Source organism: Mytilus galloprovincialis, chromosome 12 (assembly GCF_965363235.1).
Source record: "Mytilus galloprovincialis chromosome 12, xbMytGall1.hap1.1, whole genome shotgun sequence".
NCBI lineage: Eukaryota > Metazoa > Mollusca > Bivalvia > Mytilida > Mytilidae > Mytilus > Mytilus galloprovincialis.
In genome coordinates this window covers 33,408,570-33,426,894 of record NC_134849.1, presented here as the reverse complement: position 1 = coordinate 33,426,894, position 18,325 = coordinate 33,408,570, and the positions used below count along the sequence as shown (strand labels likewise).

The 18,325-nt window shown below is 32.2% G+C and overlaps 1 protein-coding gene and 1 long non-coding RNA gene across 2 annotated transcripts in view; both read right to left on the bottom strand.

Moving 5' to 3' along the window:
• LOC143055597 (uncharacterized) overlaps nucleotides 1–18,325 on the bottom strand; it is a 445,604-nt gene that overhangs the window by 185,331 nt on the left and 241,948 nt on the right. The gene's annotated exons all lie outside the window — the stretch shown is intronic.
• The window catches only part of LOC143055588 (uncharacterized), an 86,082-nt gene continuing 79,555 nt past the window's right edge, over nucleotides 11,799–18,325 (bottom strand). Inside the window, exons 3-4 of the long non-coding RNA XR_012972097.1 lie at nucleotides 12,997–13,096; nucleotides 11,799–11,970 (exon numbers count right to left, since the gene is read on the bottom strand). This is a non-coding gene — a long non-coding RNA (uncharacterized LOC143055588). The remainder of the gene's footprint in view (nucleotides 11,971–12,996; nucleotides 13,097–18,325) is intronic.

Here is an 18,325-nt window from a genome sequence, read left to right as displayed (position 1 = left end):
GAAACTTTATGGAAATGTTCTCCAGTATGCCAAGATGTCAAGACAATATATGGATAGTTCAAAATGGCCGCCGTTGTCATGGAAACTGGGGCCAAGTTTTGCATTGACCCTATGGAAAAAAGCATAAAGTCAGCATTTTCTCAGAGAGTAGTGCACCAAAGTCAATGAAACTATATTGATATATAACATGACATGTGGCAATGAGATGTACGCTTTTAGAATTTTGGAATTATCTACTGTAACCATGGTTGCAGCAAAAATGTTCAAAATTTCAAAAAAAAATTAGGTGCTGCAAACTGGATGAAACTTTACAGGAATAGTGACTGACATGTGTGGAGTTGCATTTTGAAGTTGGAATTTCCAAAATGGTCGCCGTAACCATGGAAACAGCAAAATTGTACAAAATTTCAAAATGCTTCAAACTTAATGAAATTTTGCAAAAATGATAACTTGCAAGGGTAGATGCTTTCTTTGACTTTGGAATTTCCAAAAATGGCTGCCGCTCGCCTGGCAATGGGGGGACGAGGGTGCCATCCGTTATTGCTAGCAATTACAAATCTAGTTATGATTCTTTTTTTAAATGACCTTAAGTTGGTAACTACTTTGATTAAGTTACAACAAAAGCGCGCATTTAAATGATTATTCATTGTAAATGGCGTAAACTGTAAACTGGTGAAGTGCATTCTGGAGAAGTGCACATTGCTATTTTTAAAACATATAATTCAAAATTAAGGAAACCCAATCAAATGACTTTACTAAGCTTATCTACAATTTAAAATTGGTTAAGAGAAATTTCTGTATTTAAGAATAGTAACGACTTCCCGTCTAGCACACGAGACAGACAAATGTTCTACATCACACAGATCTAATCATATCATTATAAATATAGCCATTATAAATAATCGAAATCAATAGTTCATACATAATCATCAAAGAACAGATTGCTTATGTTACTGTTATGAGGACATTATCAATATGATTACCACTCTACTTCAATAATGTCTGATGCTTTACCTAAACAGATCAGAAGAAGTTTCTACTAAATTGCTGTTATTTTCTATCATGTTGAAACTTTTATTATAGCACATCCAGACATAAACTACTTAAAGTATATAATAAGGAGATTTGATGTGATTTCTATTGAGACACAATTAGTCCGAATGATGTGGATACTACCATATATATTAAACAATGAGCAAAAACGTTCCGTATAGTCAGCTGTAAAAGACCAGGTAGAAACGAATTTATAAAACCCAATAAAAGTAATAAATTGTACTGTACTGCTTATGATTGTGTTCTTAACTGTGAAAAGGCCATTAAAGGGTTTACTAAATGTCAAATCATTGTTAGTTCAAGATTCTGATTTGAATGTATTCTGATCACTTTGTCACTTTAGTAGTAATAATATGACTATTGCAATATGTATCAATTTTATTAAGTTTAAGGACATATTTGAAAATTTCTTTTTTTTAATCTTAAAAACTTGCTTTCAAATCAATACAAAATAAATGAAAATTCTCATTAACATCTTCACATATCCTATATTTAGAAATATTGATAGCCAGTGTCGTACATTATAATCGCCATTGATAACTTATTTCATTTCTTTCGCATGTGAATTACATGGCCACAGACCACAATTAATTCCTCTATCAGTTCTTTATAACCTTTTGCATCATTAAAAAAATTGCACCATGCACTTTTGTCCAATTTTTTGTGTGTGTAATGTATTGTCCTAGTCCAAATATATATCCAAAATTCAGAAAGATTGAAGCAATCACATTTACAAATTTAGCCAATACACATCCATACCCCTATTGACAAGTCAAGAGATGTTCAGAAAACTGTAAATATCACCTTTTTGCACTTGACCTAATCACTCATTCCATATCAAAATCAGTTAAAATACAACCTCCAAAAATTTATTTGACCTCTCTTCTTTCATTTCCACCCAAAAAGATTTAAGGAATGAGTGAGGAAAGGAAAGAAAAAAAATTAAGGAAAAATACACTCTAATTAAAAGGAACTATATTCGTGGACAACGAAAAGCGGGGTCATTAATTGTGGTCTTGGGCCTATTAGGGGCCTAAAACTTGACCAATTCTAATAAAACTTGGCATGATTCACGCTTAGTATATTATAAAACAGGTTACAAAGTTTCAAAGCCATATGATACCAAATAAAAAAAATGTGGCATTTTTTATATCTAAATTTTGGGTGCTGAATTGTGGCGTTGAATTAGAACAATTAAAACTATCAAATTTGAGCTTCTAAAAACCAAAAGATACCAAAACTAACACTTTTTAATGTCTCTATGTATAAGTTAACATCTATTTAAAGCAACAGAAAGCATATTTCATGTATCAGACTTATGCAAAATGGCCACAAGTTCATTTTATATGAGCCTGTGCCAAAAAATAGAGGTTTTCAATTAGGGTGAGGCCTTATATCAAATGTAATATTTTTCACTTACCACAATTTTCTGAAGTTGTTAAGTTATCAAACAAACTTCAACAGGTTATAAATGTACTTTTGATGGAAATATAAGTTTCAAATAGCATAACGCATGTGGATAAAATGGTCTTTAGCAATGTTATGCTTAAAAAAACAGATTGCCAGTTTAGGCCGTTCCCCACATTTGCATATTTAAAAGCATATAAATGATATGGGAGATGGAGATATACTTCTTTTTTGCTAAAATCTGTGCTCAGATATGATAAAACATGGAGCCTGGATGTAACAAGACTGTCACTTTCAACTATATATGCAGACAGTATGGTCTGATGCAAAGTTTATTAACTTTACTGTTTAAAAACTGAATGAAATGTCAGCCTCAAAAGGCCAATATTTAAACCACTAGCTATCCAACAGAAGAAAGTAAAGGTAGTCTGTGAAACAGAAATGGTTAAGCAACCAGTAATAAGTGTTTTTGATGTAGGTTCAGTGCAATCTGTTTTGGAATACAACTTTTAAGTGCATAGAACTTCACATTTCACCTGCTGCGTATACTGACCGTTAGACTTAGACTATTAAAACAGCACATTTTGTACTCTTTTTATGTTTTTATCTACTTTTTTTTGTGTTCAGAGTTCACAAATAAGTTAAACAACTGAAATAAATACCACAAACACAAATAGATATCAGAAAAAACTGTCAGAGAGAAATTAAGCATGCTGTTTTTGAAAAAATAGTGAAAAAAGTGAAAAAGCAACATTTTAGGCATTTAACCTGAAAAGTGACTTTTTCACAAAATTTCTATCAAATGAAAGTGAAAATCATTTCTTCTCATATAGTTTGACAAATCAATACCAATAGATCATTCAGAAAAGATGCCAAAGTAAAAATTCTAAATTTGCTGAAATGCACCTCTTAGGCCACAGACCACAATTAATTCCTCTATCAGTTCTTTATAACCTTTTGCATCATTACAAAAATTGCACCATGCACTTTTGTCCAATTTTGTGTGTGTGTAATGTATTGTCCTAGTCCAAATATATATCCAAAATTCAGAAAGATTGAAGCAATCACTTTTACAAATTTAGCCAATACACATCCATACCCCTATTGACAAGTCAAGAGATGTTCAGAAAACTGTAAATATCACCTTTTTGCACTTGACCTAATCACTCATTCCATATCAAAATCAGTTAAAATACAACCTCCAAAAATTTATTTGACCTCTCTTCTTTCATTTCCACCCAAAAAGATTTAAGGAATGAGTGAGGAAAGGAAAGAAAAAAAATTAAGGAAAAATACACTCTAATTAAAAGGAACTATATTCGTGGACAACGAAAAGCGGGGTCATTAATTGTGGTCTTGGGCCACATTTTGTTTATTTATTTCCATTAATGGAGTGATCCTTATGACATATTGTGTCAATTATCACAAAAAGGCTACTCAGATTTTACCTAATTTAGTACCATATTCTACCAACTATAATATATATGTTATGTAATAAAAGAAGACATTAATGAAATAACGCCTAAACAAATTTGAATTATTAAAGTGCATTTTTCTAATAAGCCGACTTAAAATAAATTGGTAATACTGGTTAAACATTATTGTGACATCGTGAAAAGTTTAATGTCATATGGTGAAACAATGTTGTATATGAATTCGAAATAATTAGTTTCAGCAATAAATTAGCTTTATTTTGGTCTGCTTACAGGTGTAACAATCATTTTTTTTATTGTTGAGAGTAGGATTTCTTTTAGATATAACATCTAAACAATGCTGGTGCTAATAGTCCTTCTGAATTTCATTTCAGAGATTTACATTTTATTTTTATTCTTGTGATGTAATGAGTCATAAGATTACCACCAGTTTTGGCGAGGTTCGTTTTGCTTAGTTTTTAGTTTTACTTGTTCTGTCTTGTGTACTATTATTTTGTCTGTTTGTCTTTCCTTTAAAGCCATGGTGTTGCCAGCTTATTTTCGATCTGTGAGTTTGACTGTTCCTCTGGTATCTTTAATCCCCCTTACAGTATTCAAACAAGAACAATAAATAAAAAAATCAATAAGAGAACGTTTTAGGACTCATTACATCATGTTCAGATTAATAATATAAAAAAGACTTCCTGTTATTCACACTTCCAGTAATGAAGTAATATGCTCTGCGGATAATAACATAAAAAAAAGAAGATGTGGTATGATTTCCAATAAAACAACTCTCCATCAGAGACCAAATTAACACCCATAGATCACCGTACGACCTTCAACAATAAGCAAAGACTATACCACATACTCAGCTATAAAAGACTCAGTAATGCTTTATTGTATAACCATAAAGACATAAAAAGATTTTCAACAAAAATTGGAGTACATTTTTTTCGATCACCGGAATGGTAACACCTCTTGCAATGGAATGATTACAGGACCACATACACATGTACAGTTCTCTGGAATTATAAAATTGAGAATGGAAATAGGGAATGTGTCAAAGAGACAACAACCCGACCATAGACCAGACAACAGCAGAAGGTCACCAACACTATTAAAACTCAACACTAACATTTAGTAATACCATCGAATCCAATAAGTGAAAAAGGTAGCAGTTTCGCTTATGAAATATTATGTATGTAAATGTAAAATCCTTAAAACTGCAATCAGAAAGCATACATGAGAACTGGTAAACGTTATATGGACACTTCTGATTAACATACATTTTATTTTATTGAAATTATGTATATTTAATTTTTTTATCTAATCTTCTTCGTCTGAATGTTACGAATCATATGATCTCAAGTGATATTCCCGCTAATTATAGATAAGATAGAGAGCGAATAGGTATTAACTTGACAATGCATGTATGATAGCATATGTTGTTTGTACTTGTTATCTTGTCTTTGCCGAAGGACAACACACAGCAGGTATTTATATATTTTGATCAACATATTCATATTAAGCAATAGACTTGTTATTTAACATTTCCAGAATGCAAACTCCTTGTTTTTGCAATTTGCATTCTATTATTATACAAAATGAAGATTTGAGAAATGAATTAAAGTATGTTTAACATTATCAAGAATATCATTTATAATTGTTAAATCCATCAAAAATATGATTTGTGTTAAAGAGCGACAAACATAAAATGACAATACCTTGAAAAAAAGCAAGACAGAACAAACTTACGTGATGGTCAAATGATAACTCAAAAACGCGCTGACAATGCAATGAAAAAACGCTTAAAAGACAAGCAAAAGTCTACAACACACAACAGCTAAAACCAACTCCACATAAAATTTAATTGCTCTCAAATGCTCCTCATGGTGGACAGATTTTCCTCCACGTACAGTGTCCGCTCTATACAGCATCTAAGTGCATACCAGATAATGAACCTTTTTTGGAAAGTCACATTTGGAAAGAAGACGAGATATGTAGATAAGCTGTATCTTTTGTTAACTTAACTTCAAGGTCTATGGGATAGAAGCCTTGAATTTAATCATCAAACTTTTAATTATTCAGCGAACAATTATCTCTATAGTAAAACGTGAAATTGAAAGATAATGCAAGCACCTTTCATTATACCTAAGACTTTCATGTATGAAGTATGCAATATGTAGGAAGTATGCAGTATATGAATAAAGAAACTAGTCCACAAGACAAGTCAGAGAAATTTGTTAGATAAAATAAGTGTGTATGCAAATTATCAGGTTAAAACGTGTAAATGGGAAAAACGGTGAATTCCTTTAATTTGGCAAACCTTTAAGGAATTTTAAGTCCTCAATGCTTTCCAACTTCTTATCTATTTGGCCTTTTTAACTTTTTAAATAGAGCGACACAAATGAATCTTTTGTAGACGAAACGCGTGTCTGACGCAAATACAAAATTTCAATCCTGGTATCTATGATGAGTTTATCTACAACCACTGGGTCGATGCCACTGCTGGTGGAGTTTTTTCCCCGACGGTATCACCAGCCAGTACTCAGCACTTCTGTGTTGATATGAATTATTATTGTTATGGTTCTTATTATAAATTAACTGTTAACAGAACTTGGAGTTTTTTAAATTGTAAGGCGTTTCTGTGCCAGCAATAGATTACCTTACCTGTATTTGGCAAAACTTTAAAGAATGTTTGGTCTTCAATGTTTTTCAACTTGTTTTTCCTTTTAAAGTCATATGAAACCTAAAATTGAAAAAATAATATGCATATGTTTTTTAAAACTAAATGGATAGTTTTCATTATACAACTTATGTACATATATACTTTTTTCTGAGGACAATTCTTTAATTTGTCCACATTTAGAAGAGGTTTACTTATTTTTGATTGCTTGCTGCCAGAAAGCAATTCGCCGACATATTTTCCGTATGCATAGTGACCTAAACGTGACCCTCCTCGTAAAAATCCGGTGATAGCAATTCACATGAATCTGTCATTAAAATAAACAATTACCTGATTGTATATGTTAAACACGTGCTAAATACCCATGCTTTTTGTTGATTATTTACTATAAGGTGACAATCGGTAAACTTCGGCTTCAAAACACGGCATTTAATGAGTAGCCATATTTGTTAAATCATAACAGACACAGAGAGAGAAAAAATGACGATTATACATTTGTACGTTATATTTGCGTAAAAAATGATAAAATCGTGCACAGAGGACTAGGTTTATGATATATACATGCATTGGTTCAAGAATTGGATAAACATTATTTTTCACCAGTCACTCGTTTCTTATGACTTTAAACTTGTTTGATTAGAGCGTCACTGGTGAGTCTTTTGTAGATAAAAACGCGCGTCTGGCGTCAATACAGATTTTCAATCCTGATGCAAAAATGTTTCTATAATAAGTTCATTTACCACCACTTGGTCGATGCCAATCCTGGTGGAGTTTTTATTCCCCGAGGTTATCACCAGTCAAGTGTGACGAATGTAACTTTGGAATTAAGCTAAACATACTTTATAAAACGTCACCAGTGTCTGAGTAGAATATTGCTTAGCCAACGTAATGTCATAGAACGTTCAGTCTTGTTTCTTTAAAATTCCATTTGAAGATAGCAAGACTTTGATGACAAATATTCCGTATCAATTTCTAGATAATGCACGATGGTCTTGAAGTATAAACTCTAGGTACTGACGTTGTATATCATCCTCTAAACGTGTTAAAGTTCCCTTTGTTCATTCTTGTATATTCAATACCTTAACTGTTCCGTCAATGTTTTATTATATACGTATGAAGTATGACACCATTGTGTCATTTTACTATGGTCAATTCTAGAATTTAATGTTTTTCGACGAGTTATATAATTATGTTTAAATATAGTTTTTGATAACTTTCATTCTAATCTATCCTTGTATCCAACGTTCTCTTCGGGTTAACATGATAAAGTGAGTAAAAATTGTTGTCCTATTAGTATTTCGACTGATAGAACGTCATAGAAGAATCAATGACAAATCAAATAATTCAATTTGTTATTTCAGTTAAAGGGCTACATTATATGTATTGCTAGAGTCTGTCAAGGACAAAAAACCAGGACATGCATCTTTGTATATTTATGAGTCCAATGAATATATAAGCTGGTGGCCCACTTGCAACACGGAAATAGGAGAGGAGGTGGGTGTAAAAGTTGCTCAATTATTTTGTTAAAGCTGATAAAAGTAGATGGTATCCCCTTGCAACATAGTAAACATATAGTGTTTGGGTTGCATACACTACATTGCTTTTCTTAACATTATTAACATACGAAAATTGTTATTACTTTCTAGAGACTGAATATTACGCAGTACTGTTGTCCCATATTATTAATGATTCTGTTATCTAAATGTGACGCCCATGTCGTTAGTTTCATTGGTTATCGTCACACATTTATTCCAAGAATCTAGATTCCTGGCATAGCTGACTATGCGGTGTTGGCTTTGTTCATTGTTGAAGGCCATACGATGGCATATAATTGTTAATTTTTTGTACCATTTTTGGTCTCTTGTGGAGAGTCGTCTCATTGGTAATCATACCGTAACTTCTTTCTTTTATATCAACGTCTTTTAAAGCTTTTCAAGGCTTTGAAATAAACAACCGTGCATTAAGCTTTAAGGTCGTCAAAAACTCCCGTAGTTGTCAACCATAAAAGTGCAAGTGAGCTATTCATGAGGTTTTGACGAAAATGCCTCACGGAAATCCTTAAGGATGTACTTAGGTGAGGTTTTGGAATTTGTGTCAAATGTTCGAACTCCTTGGTGTTTTTCCATACAATACAATGTAAAATATTTTGCCCCATAACACCCATTTATTTTTTCATATAAGACTTAATAGCTCATGAAAGGTCCTTTACCAAAATTTTAAAAGATTCTTAATTTTCTTTCTTTTGTTTTGAGACCTGCTAATACCAATGCAAATATAAGGTAAAAGTCTGAGTCAGCCTTTTCCCGCCACATTTTAAATCTCAAATATCTGGAAAAGGAGGTCCATGACCTATCAATATTTTTAGCTTATTTTTACCCTCAATTGATAATCTACCAGCTTATAGTCTCAATTTTAACTTCTTAATTTATTAATTTTCACCTAACCTCACCTAAGTACATCCTTAAGAATGAAATTTTAAATTCAACTACATTCTAGATCATACGCACCACAAAGTGTTAACAAGTGACATTACGACAACAGCTCAGCTTAATGCCTCATCTGAACACGGTCCTTACAATGTATTGTATATTTGAACTACACAAAGCATACATGCAAACTGTCGCTTCATCTCAGCCTCTTGTAAGCGTTCTATTTTTCTATGCTGAAACTGACAACTATCAAATAATGTATCATGAATCTTTGTAATAGAGCATATGATATAGTGCAATGGACCATTATTGCAGTGTAAAACCAAAATTGTAGGATAAATCATGATTGTGCTTTTGATGGTTCTTTTGATTCAGTTGAAATTTTTGACTTTTCCACTCTTTAAACAACACTTTCACATAATCTTATCAAACAAAAATTTCCTAATTAAATCAATTGATCGTTTGATAGGTCTGATTGCAATCTTATTTACTGCAGCGCATATAGAGCCTTTTTTAAGTGAGAGAGGTATCTACTGCGAATTCATTTATTTTCGTGGGTATCAATGTTCGTGGAGTGAGGAAAACTTGCATCTTTGTGGATATTTAATTTCGTGGTTTTGGCAAAGTTTTTATTCAAGCCTCTAGATAGTGTGTAATTCGTTGAACATTTAAATTTGTGGTTCCCTGTACCAACGAATTCCACGAAAATTCGTATCCAACGAATATTAAGGAATCCACAGTGCTAAACCAGCAATGCAGTTTTCCAAAGGAACTGCCTAAATTGCATATGCAGTCACTCTTCATTCAGGAAGTTTTGAGGAGAATGTTATATTTCCCTGGAAAGGAGACATGCACTACTTTTTTTGCACTAATAAAAACATATAGCTGTGCGGCATATTTTCAAGTTTTACTGCCCTCCATTTATTAACATTGCAGGTTCGCACTGAATTTTTCCATTAAATTTGACTCAACACCCAAATCATTTTCAAATGTCTTCCAGTCCTCCTGAAAAATAAGTTAAATAAATAGACATTTTTATTTATATCCATTTAATTCTCCAATCAAGTCTTCATTAAAAAAAATTACTTTGCATCCATGGCAACAACTATGTAAACAGAAGCAGTATTTTATGCACATTCAATTTCTCCCAAAAAGAGGCGTGACTTGCAAATCACACGTGATTTACAAAGTGCAACCTATACTGTACTTTTAAACCCCTTTTAGTATCAAAATATTCTGATATTCTTGTTGTTATTTATGTAAGTAATAGAAAATAATAAGTTACAATGGTAGTTTTTTCATTATTGTATTTTTAAAGTACTTCTAGTAACTATACCCTGTTTGCGGCAAGATGTGTTTTTTCCAGTTCACTATTTTTTTTTTTATTATTCAAATTATTATTTTTTTTTGTCTACTTAATAAACTCATTATATATTTGTGTTTTTCTTGTGCCTTTGTGTAATAGCTATTTGAATCATGGTTAGTTTTACTACAATCTGTTTATTTTGTAGAATTTTTGTTTTCTTTATGTACTATACCATAAAATGCATAAAAAGTTGTCATACAAGCTTCAAAAAACTATCCCTATAACAAAAACATACACCTTATCTTTACTTTCTGTTTATGTTATAGCACACAAGCCTGTCAGCACTGATAAAAAAAATTAAATGAAGAGAGGTCAAATTATATAAACTTGTCAAATTATATGAACTTAAAATAATGAGATTAGCCATCATGATGATTTTTATGTGATTTATCTAAACAATCTTACATCTGGGGTCACCTTCAGTTCCATCAGATATAAACAAAAAACTTAGTCATTCATGATTGTTTAGTTGTAAGGCCCTATATTTGATGTTTAAATATTAAAATATTGGAATAAAGTGCATTTCAAACAATTCTTACAATAACAATGGGTCTAATCCCATGGCGTCTAAGGAAATACACATTTCAGAAAGGAAACAAGCCATATAATAAGGGGAGAAAATACAGAAATAAGACTTTACCTGCTGAAAAAGGCAAATTTGTGAGACTACCAAAAGACTTGTATGACTTAGTGACTAAATCTGTTCATAAAAAGAATGTTCAACTAATTCCTGCCTCTACAAAGTCAGCTCGCTTTCTAAGGCCGAAGCCTCCGACAAAAACAGAAGTTGAAAAATGTGCTGAAAATGAAACAAAAACAGGGTAAGAATACTTTTTTTGTTATTAAGCTTTCAAAAATAATTAAACTTGCTTAAAAAAGCCATTTATAAACAACTATGAAGAAAAAGGCATGTGTCTTATATGCCAATTCTTTAAATGTGACATCTGAAGAAAATGCAAGCTAGGATTATACTTATTTTAAAATTTCTAGTCCTATATATATTTTCAAGAGCTAAATAGTACATGGTTTTTATATATAATATAAATATATAAAAACACAGGCAAAGAAAAAAATATGCACTTTTGAGAGTACATTTGATCAAAAAGCTTATTTAAAGAAAAACACTATTGTAAGGGAGGTAATTAAAAAGAAAATTATTTTCACATTTTCTAAACTTAGTTTAACAAATAAAAAACTAATTAACTTCAATTTTGGCAACATTTTTCAACTTCAGGTCAGAGAAAAATAGTTTTCGACTCCTTCGGATCAACGAACTTGAACAGATGTGGAATGAGGTTTTCATAGAACACAGACAAATATCCCCTATGTGTACAGGGTTCATATCATGGGATTTAAGTGCAGAGCAGCAAAGAGGGGCTGCCTGGAGGGAAAAGGCAAGCTGCAATGAGTGTTCTTACCATTCAAAAATGTTCCACCTTTACAATGAGGTGATCGCTAAGAAACGTGGTCGTCGAACAGCAGCTATTAATCTATCCATACAAGTCGCACTTAATCACATAGCTATCAGCACAACTGGTCTACAGAAATTATTTCTTGGTTCTAATATACCAGCTCCTTCCACTTCAAGTATGCAGCACAGTGCTAATGTTGTTTCTGAAATTATAGAAGAGTACAATCAAAAGGATTTGGTTCAGAAAAGAAAATTAATTAAGGAAATAAACATATTAAGAGGTGATTATTCTAATATTATCAACATTCAGGCCGACGGAATGTATAATAACCCTATTTATTCCGGAATGGGTAAAACACCATTTCAACCAGCTACCCAATGTACATATAACATGTTAGAAAATAATACTTATAAGCACAGTATTGTAAGCACAAGACAATTGTCTAAGCTTTGCTCAAATAAGAGTGAACATAAAACAAAAACAAAAGTTAAATCTCACAAAGGTCACTGTTCCGCAAACTTTGAAATGCATGACAGCATAGGCAGTGAGGAGCGATGGGCTAAAGACTGTTTGTTAGACCTGAAAAATGATGGTCTGGAAGTTCAAGAAATCACCACTGACCCTGACAGCAGTGCATTTAGAACTGCAGAGTCTCTTTTTAAAGCTGGTACAACCACTACTCAGCCAATTCATTTTCTAGATACAAGACATGTGTCCGCAAATCATAGAAATTTTATTAAAAAAATGTCAGGTCTGAAGGAAATAATGCCGGCACGATTAGTTTCAGAGAAAGATAAAATGCTAAAACGGTTTGCATTATATATGGCAGCACGTTGCCAGGCAGAGTACAATGCTGCCTTTGATAAATTCAATATGGACTCTGTACGGGTAAAAGTTCACCTATCATATGCATGTCATGCTATAGTTTCTTGCTATCAGGGTGATCATAACGGGTGTACAAAATATTTCCTTGTTTGTTCAAAAGGAACAGTTTGAAGACATGGACTGAAAAATCAGCTTATCTGAAAAATAACTTTAAATTAAATAAATCAGAGAACACAGCAGCATTGTTACGTGAATGCGTAAAATATCGCCTTGGACCTACCATGCTAAACCGTACATGCAAAAACACTAACACACAAAAAGCTGAAGCAACTAACCGTGCAATACGTGCAACTGTACCTAACAATGTAACATTTACCAGAAACTATAAAGGAAGGGTACATACAGCTATACACAATGTAAATAATGGCCCTGGAGAATCCATCGTTAAACTCTATAAAGCGGCTGGGGTTCCCATCGAATCAGGAAGTCGTGCTGCCCGAGGTCTGAAAAATATTCAACAACACAATGAAAAACATAAATTATATAAGCAGTCAAAGCAGTACACAGATCAGAGATGCTCAAAAAAGCATGAACTATATAAAATATATGATGAGTATCAAGAGGAAAAAGACTATGAGAAAAACAAACTTTTACCGACAAAACGGCTGGCCGCAAAACAGCCTCAAGAGTATTCGTTTGCCAAAAAACTACGATCAAGACATGTTAAAAATAAATAAATTACCTGCATCAGATAAGACAACACGGTAAATGATTATTTGTACACTGTTTTGTCCGTCTACAGAAAATTCTCTCAATGTTTTTACTGTGCGACTCTAAAATCAGGTGCTTCGGTTTAATACATTTGGGGTTATGGCAAAGGTGTGAAATATCTAAAGGATCACCGTTTGGAGAGAAACGGGGAAGATTTTTTTTTAATATTCTTTTATCTAGCATATAAGATAATCTGTGAGCTCTTTCAAGAGTTCTAGTGCCATCAGGCCAATTCATAACTTTTTCCCCATAGACCCCATGCTCCAAAGCTCCAACCCACACTGTACAGTCATAATTTCCATAATTTTTTTCACTTTTCTTAGACAAAGCCAAAGCCAATGCATTCCAAAATGATTCCATGTTGTTTCTGTAAAATGAAAACCCAAAAGGGATCTGAAATTGGGATCCCACGGAGGCTGAGGGGTGAATTCCCATTATTTACCTTATAGGTTGCACTTGTGTAAAACCAGCAATGCAGTTTTCCATAGGAACTGCCTAAATTGCATATGCAGTCACTCTTCATTCAGGAAGTTTTGAGGAGAATGTTATATTTCCCTGGAAAGGAGACATGCACTACTTTTTTTTTGCACTAATAAAAACATATAGCTGTGCGGCATATTTTCAAGTTTTACTGCCCTCCATTTATAAACATTGCAGGTTCGCACTGAATTTTTCCATTAAATTTGACTCAACACCCAAATCATTTTCAAATGTCTTCCAGTCCTCCTGAAAAATAAGTTAAATAAATAGACATTTTTATTTATATCCATTTAATTCTCCAATCAAGTCTTAATTTAAAAAAATTACTTTGCATCCATGGCAACAACTATGTAAACAGTAGCAGTATTTTATGCACATTCAATTTCTCCCCAAAAAACGACATAAATAATGACTGCAATAGACAAGACAATTTGGTAAGTACAAGAAGATTTTAATAATGCTAGGACTGTATAACATAATGATTTCTTTTTTCAATGTGTTGTCGATGTAGGCAATTTTACCCTTAAACCGGGATGCGGAAACCATGCCATAGAGTTGGACCATTCGACCCTCAAACCTGTACACCGGACGCGAATACTTTAAAGTGTAGTGTACACATTCATAAACGGACGCCAGTTCTTCTTAGTTAAACGCCATCCATTAATTATTAAATCCAACCACTGAACCCTGGTAATTCTGAAAGGGAATAGTTTGTAACCTGGCGATTTTCCGACCACCACTTATATTACACAGTGTCTTCATCCAAGCATAAGCCTTGCAGTGAAATATGTCAGAGCGGACTTCTGTAAAATTTCTCTAACTCTTTCAAATTAAGTTACTTTTCAGACATGTTTTAAACAACTATAAGAATTCTCAAAGATACAACATGTCATGTAATGATTAAAATTACGACCAAAATAATTTTATAAGAGTTATGAAGCACAACTGTTGATTTGATATAAGATATCCTTATACACTTTGTTTAAATTGCATGTGTGCAGAAGTGTAATTTTTCATCTAGTCCTTATTAACGGACATTTCGATTTCTTATCTTATATACATAACAGCATTAAAGTAAGCATTATTGGTTTTCGACCTCTTTGAAGCACTGAATTAATATCATATTCAGAATCAAAATTTCACACCTATTAATTACTAAAAGAATGAAGTCCATCGGATATCTATAAAATAAGGTGTTTTTTAAAACTCTTTTTCAACAACATGTATGCAGACATAAACAAATGACGCGAATAAACTGACAGGGGAGTAGGGAATATTAAAGTAGAAATTAAAAAAAAACATCCATTCAATAAATCTCACAAAGCTGAATAGTAATCGCACAATTAAAATAAAAGCAAATATGAATGAATAAATTTGATAAATGAAAGGAAAATAAACAACAAAACAAGTGAAAATGTGCAATACGAAATAAATTGAAATACATTCTAAACGAATATAATAAAATAAAAATTCTTCCTGGAATATCATGTTGCCTATGCTCAAACAATACGTTGTCTCCTCGTTTGGTTTTGGAAAAGAAGAGAAGTTCAGTGTCTATTTCAATATAACTATATTTGAATTTCGTGTTTACCAGAAAGACTGACAAGAACTCAGGATACAATTTTATATAGACAGTTTTGTTGGGGTCACCATGATAAATATATGATTGAACGAAAAAAAAAGAAATATTGGTTTTGAAATTAAGTTTGACGGAAAAAACACACAACGGGAAATAAGGTAAACAGCTGAAAAGGTTAATCCGAATATTTGGAATGATGACACTTATATCACTCTACCAACAAGTTTCTCTATTGTAATAAAATACATTTACGTAATCAAAATAAAGATAGCCATATCAGTAGGGATTGCAAATAATACGTTTATCCCCATGCATTGTACTCTTCAACTACATATTACAGGTATAGTTGGCCTACCTTTTTTATTTGCGCCTCAGATGAGTCATTTTGTAGACGAGTCACTGTAGACAAAACTCAGGTACGGCGACAAAAATCAAAAGTTTGGTGTTTAGATCTTTGAAGCCATTGTAAGAACTAGTTTCTGCATGATATTTTCAATTCTAAAAAAATACTATGACCCCATAATCAATGTGGATTTTCTTATTAATATGTGACTATGTATCCACTATCATATAAAAATGGTATAATTAAAAACTACTGCAGTTATATAAACGTCTGACAACCATTTAAACATGTAAAATGCTAAAACTACGAATCTTGCATTACTTGAACATTCACATTTAAATAAAAGATTTGTTGCTCAAAACTTATTTGTCTAAAATATCCTAAAAGGGCATAAATCTGTTTATTGAAGTTGTTGGGGTTTATTTGATTTTTTGTTTGTTTGCTTTGGTGGATTTCGTTGGGTTTGTTTTTTTTGGTGGGGTGGGGGGGGTTATACATTGGGGGATAAATCTCTAATTGTATTCATGGTTATTAAATGTCAAACAAATATAACTGATTTTCTAATTAGGTAGACAGATACTGTTGATATATTCAAAACATTTCCATTGTAATATATACAAACTATTTGCAGTTTTATATTAAAATAAATATTTAATAATCGATATACGATGTGTTTATGTTTTTGGCTAATACAATATTTTATATTAGCTGCTCTTAAGACAATCATATAAAATACAATTTTCTTGTTTCAAGTATAAATAAAACCTTTTTGAAATAATATTTCGTTATCAACTGTAAGTTTGCCCTCTATGTATCAACATAAGCTAATTAACATTGCAGACGTTTTATTGAATTGCAAGTAAAAAATTCGACACCATATAAATCTGTGTTCATGTGAACTTCAATCAAATTCCTTAGCTCGATATCGTCTGCGTACATTTTGTAGTCGGCGCATTCAGCTATTTAAAGGGAAATAATGTCAACATTGAGAGCGAAGCATGAAAGAATTTATTCCTCTACAGGTAAAACGCTAATTAACATATTTTAACCTATGATATAAAATCAAACAAACCTGGGAAAATCTACATACACGTGGTCTTTTTCATTTCTGTCATCAGCATTCGGAGGTATATCGATGGTTAATAATCATTGAATAACCCATATTTCAGCCAATACTTACATCTCATATATCCCGGTGAACTTCAAATTAAGAATACTACTGATACTAGAAGGACTGCTTCATACCTTTATCTTTTCCTCAATATTGACGCAGAGGGACGACTTCACATGAAAATCTATGATAAACGGGACGATTTCAACTTCCCAATTATCAATTTCCCATTTCTCAGCAGTAAAATACCCTCTGCCACTTCGTATGGTGTTTACATATCACAATTGATACGTTATTCTCATACTATATGGACTTCATATACAGGAGTGGGCTCCTTTCGCAGAAACTGCTCCAACAAAGTTATGAGGAGGACAGATTAATATTGACACTCCGTAAATTTTATGGACACCATCACGAATTGGTGGATCCATACGAATATGACAGTTCTTGTCTATTCGTTTTTGACATGTTTGATGCGTTTTGTTATTTGATTTTGCCATGTGAGTAAGGACTTTCCGAATTGATTTTCCTCTAAGTTCAGTATTTTTGTGATTTTTACTTTTTTTTTACCAAACTAGCTAAGGACATTTGTACCACATGGAAGATTGTGGTTTGTCATTACGTTGTCTAATCTTTTAATTACTAAACGTGACTTATTACCGATTATGACTGTTTTGCTGAGTGTGAATTCGCATTACTATAAGACGTGTTACGGTACTTATCTATCCCAAATTCATGTATTTAGTTTAAATGTGTAATGTTATATTTGTAATTCTCACCGGATTTTGTCAAATGTGTTGACGTCTTTTCTTTTATATTCATGTGTTATGGTAAAGAAAATTAATCACCGCCTTCAATAATTAGATTTCATTTTGTTCAACGTAATCTGTACGATGGTTTACTTTTGAAGTTAGATTCAAAACAAACCAGACATATAATATAGTTAATTGCTACCTTAGTTTGCTATTAATAAGTATTGAATTGTGCATTGTTGTTAAATGTAATATCAGTATTTAGTTCAAATATAATCTTCAATCAATCCTTATTCTATCTTATTCATTCAAATGAGACGTCATTTTTCATTTTTTGATGATCTGTTTTACAAATTCAAATGTGACGTAATTTTTTTGTAATTTTTTACAATTTAAATTATGACGTCACTAGGAGTTGAGGTTTAAACTAATTCGGATGTGCTGCATTTCGTCGGGTTATGTAGTGTATTTCGGTTGTTTACCAGTAATTAGTTAATACTTCAGTTTTATCATATATCTTTTGTATAGTCATTTTATAAAATTTACTGTTTGCAAAAGTATAAATTATTCTAAATAATAGAGATGTTCTGGTACCTAACAGAAAACCCTGGCCGTTTTTGGCACAACTTTTTTGAACGTTTGGTCCTCGATGCTGTTCAACTTTGTACTTGTTTCGGTTTTCAAACTTTTGTATAT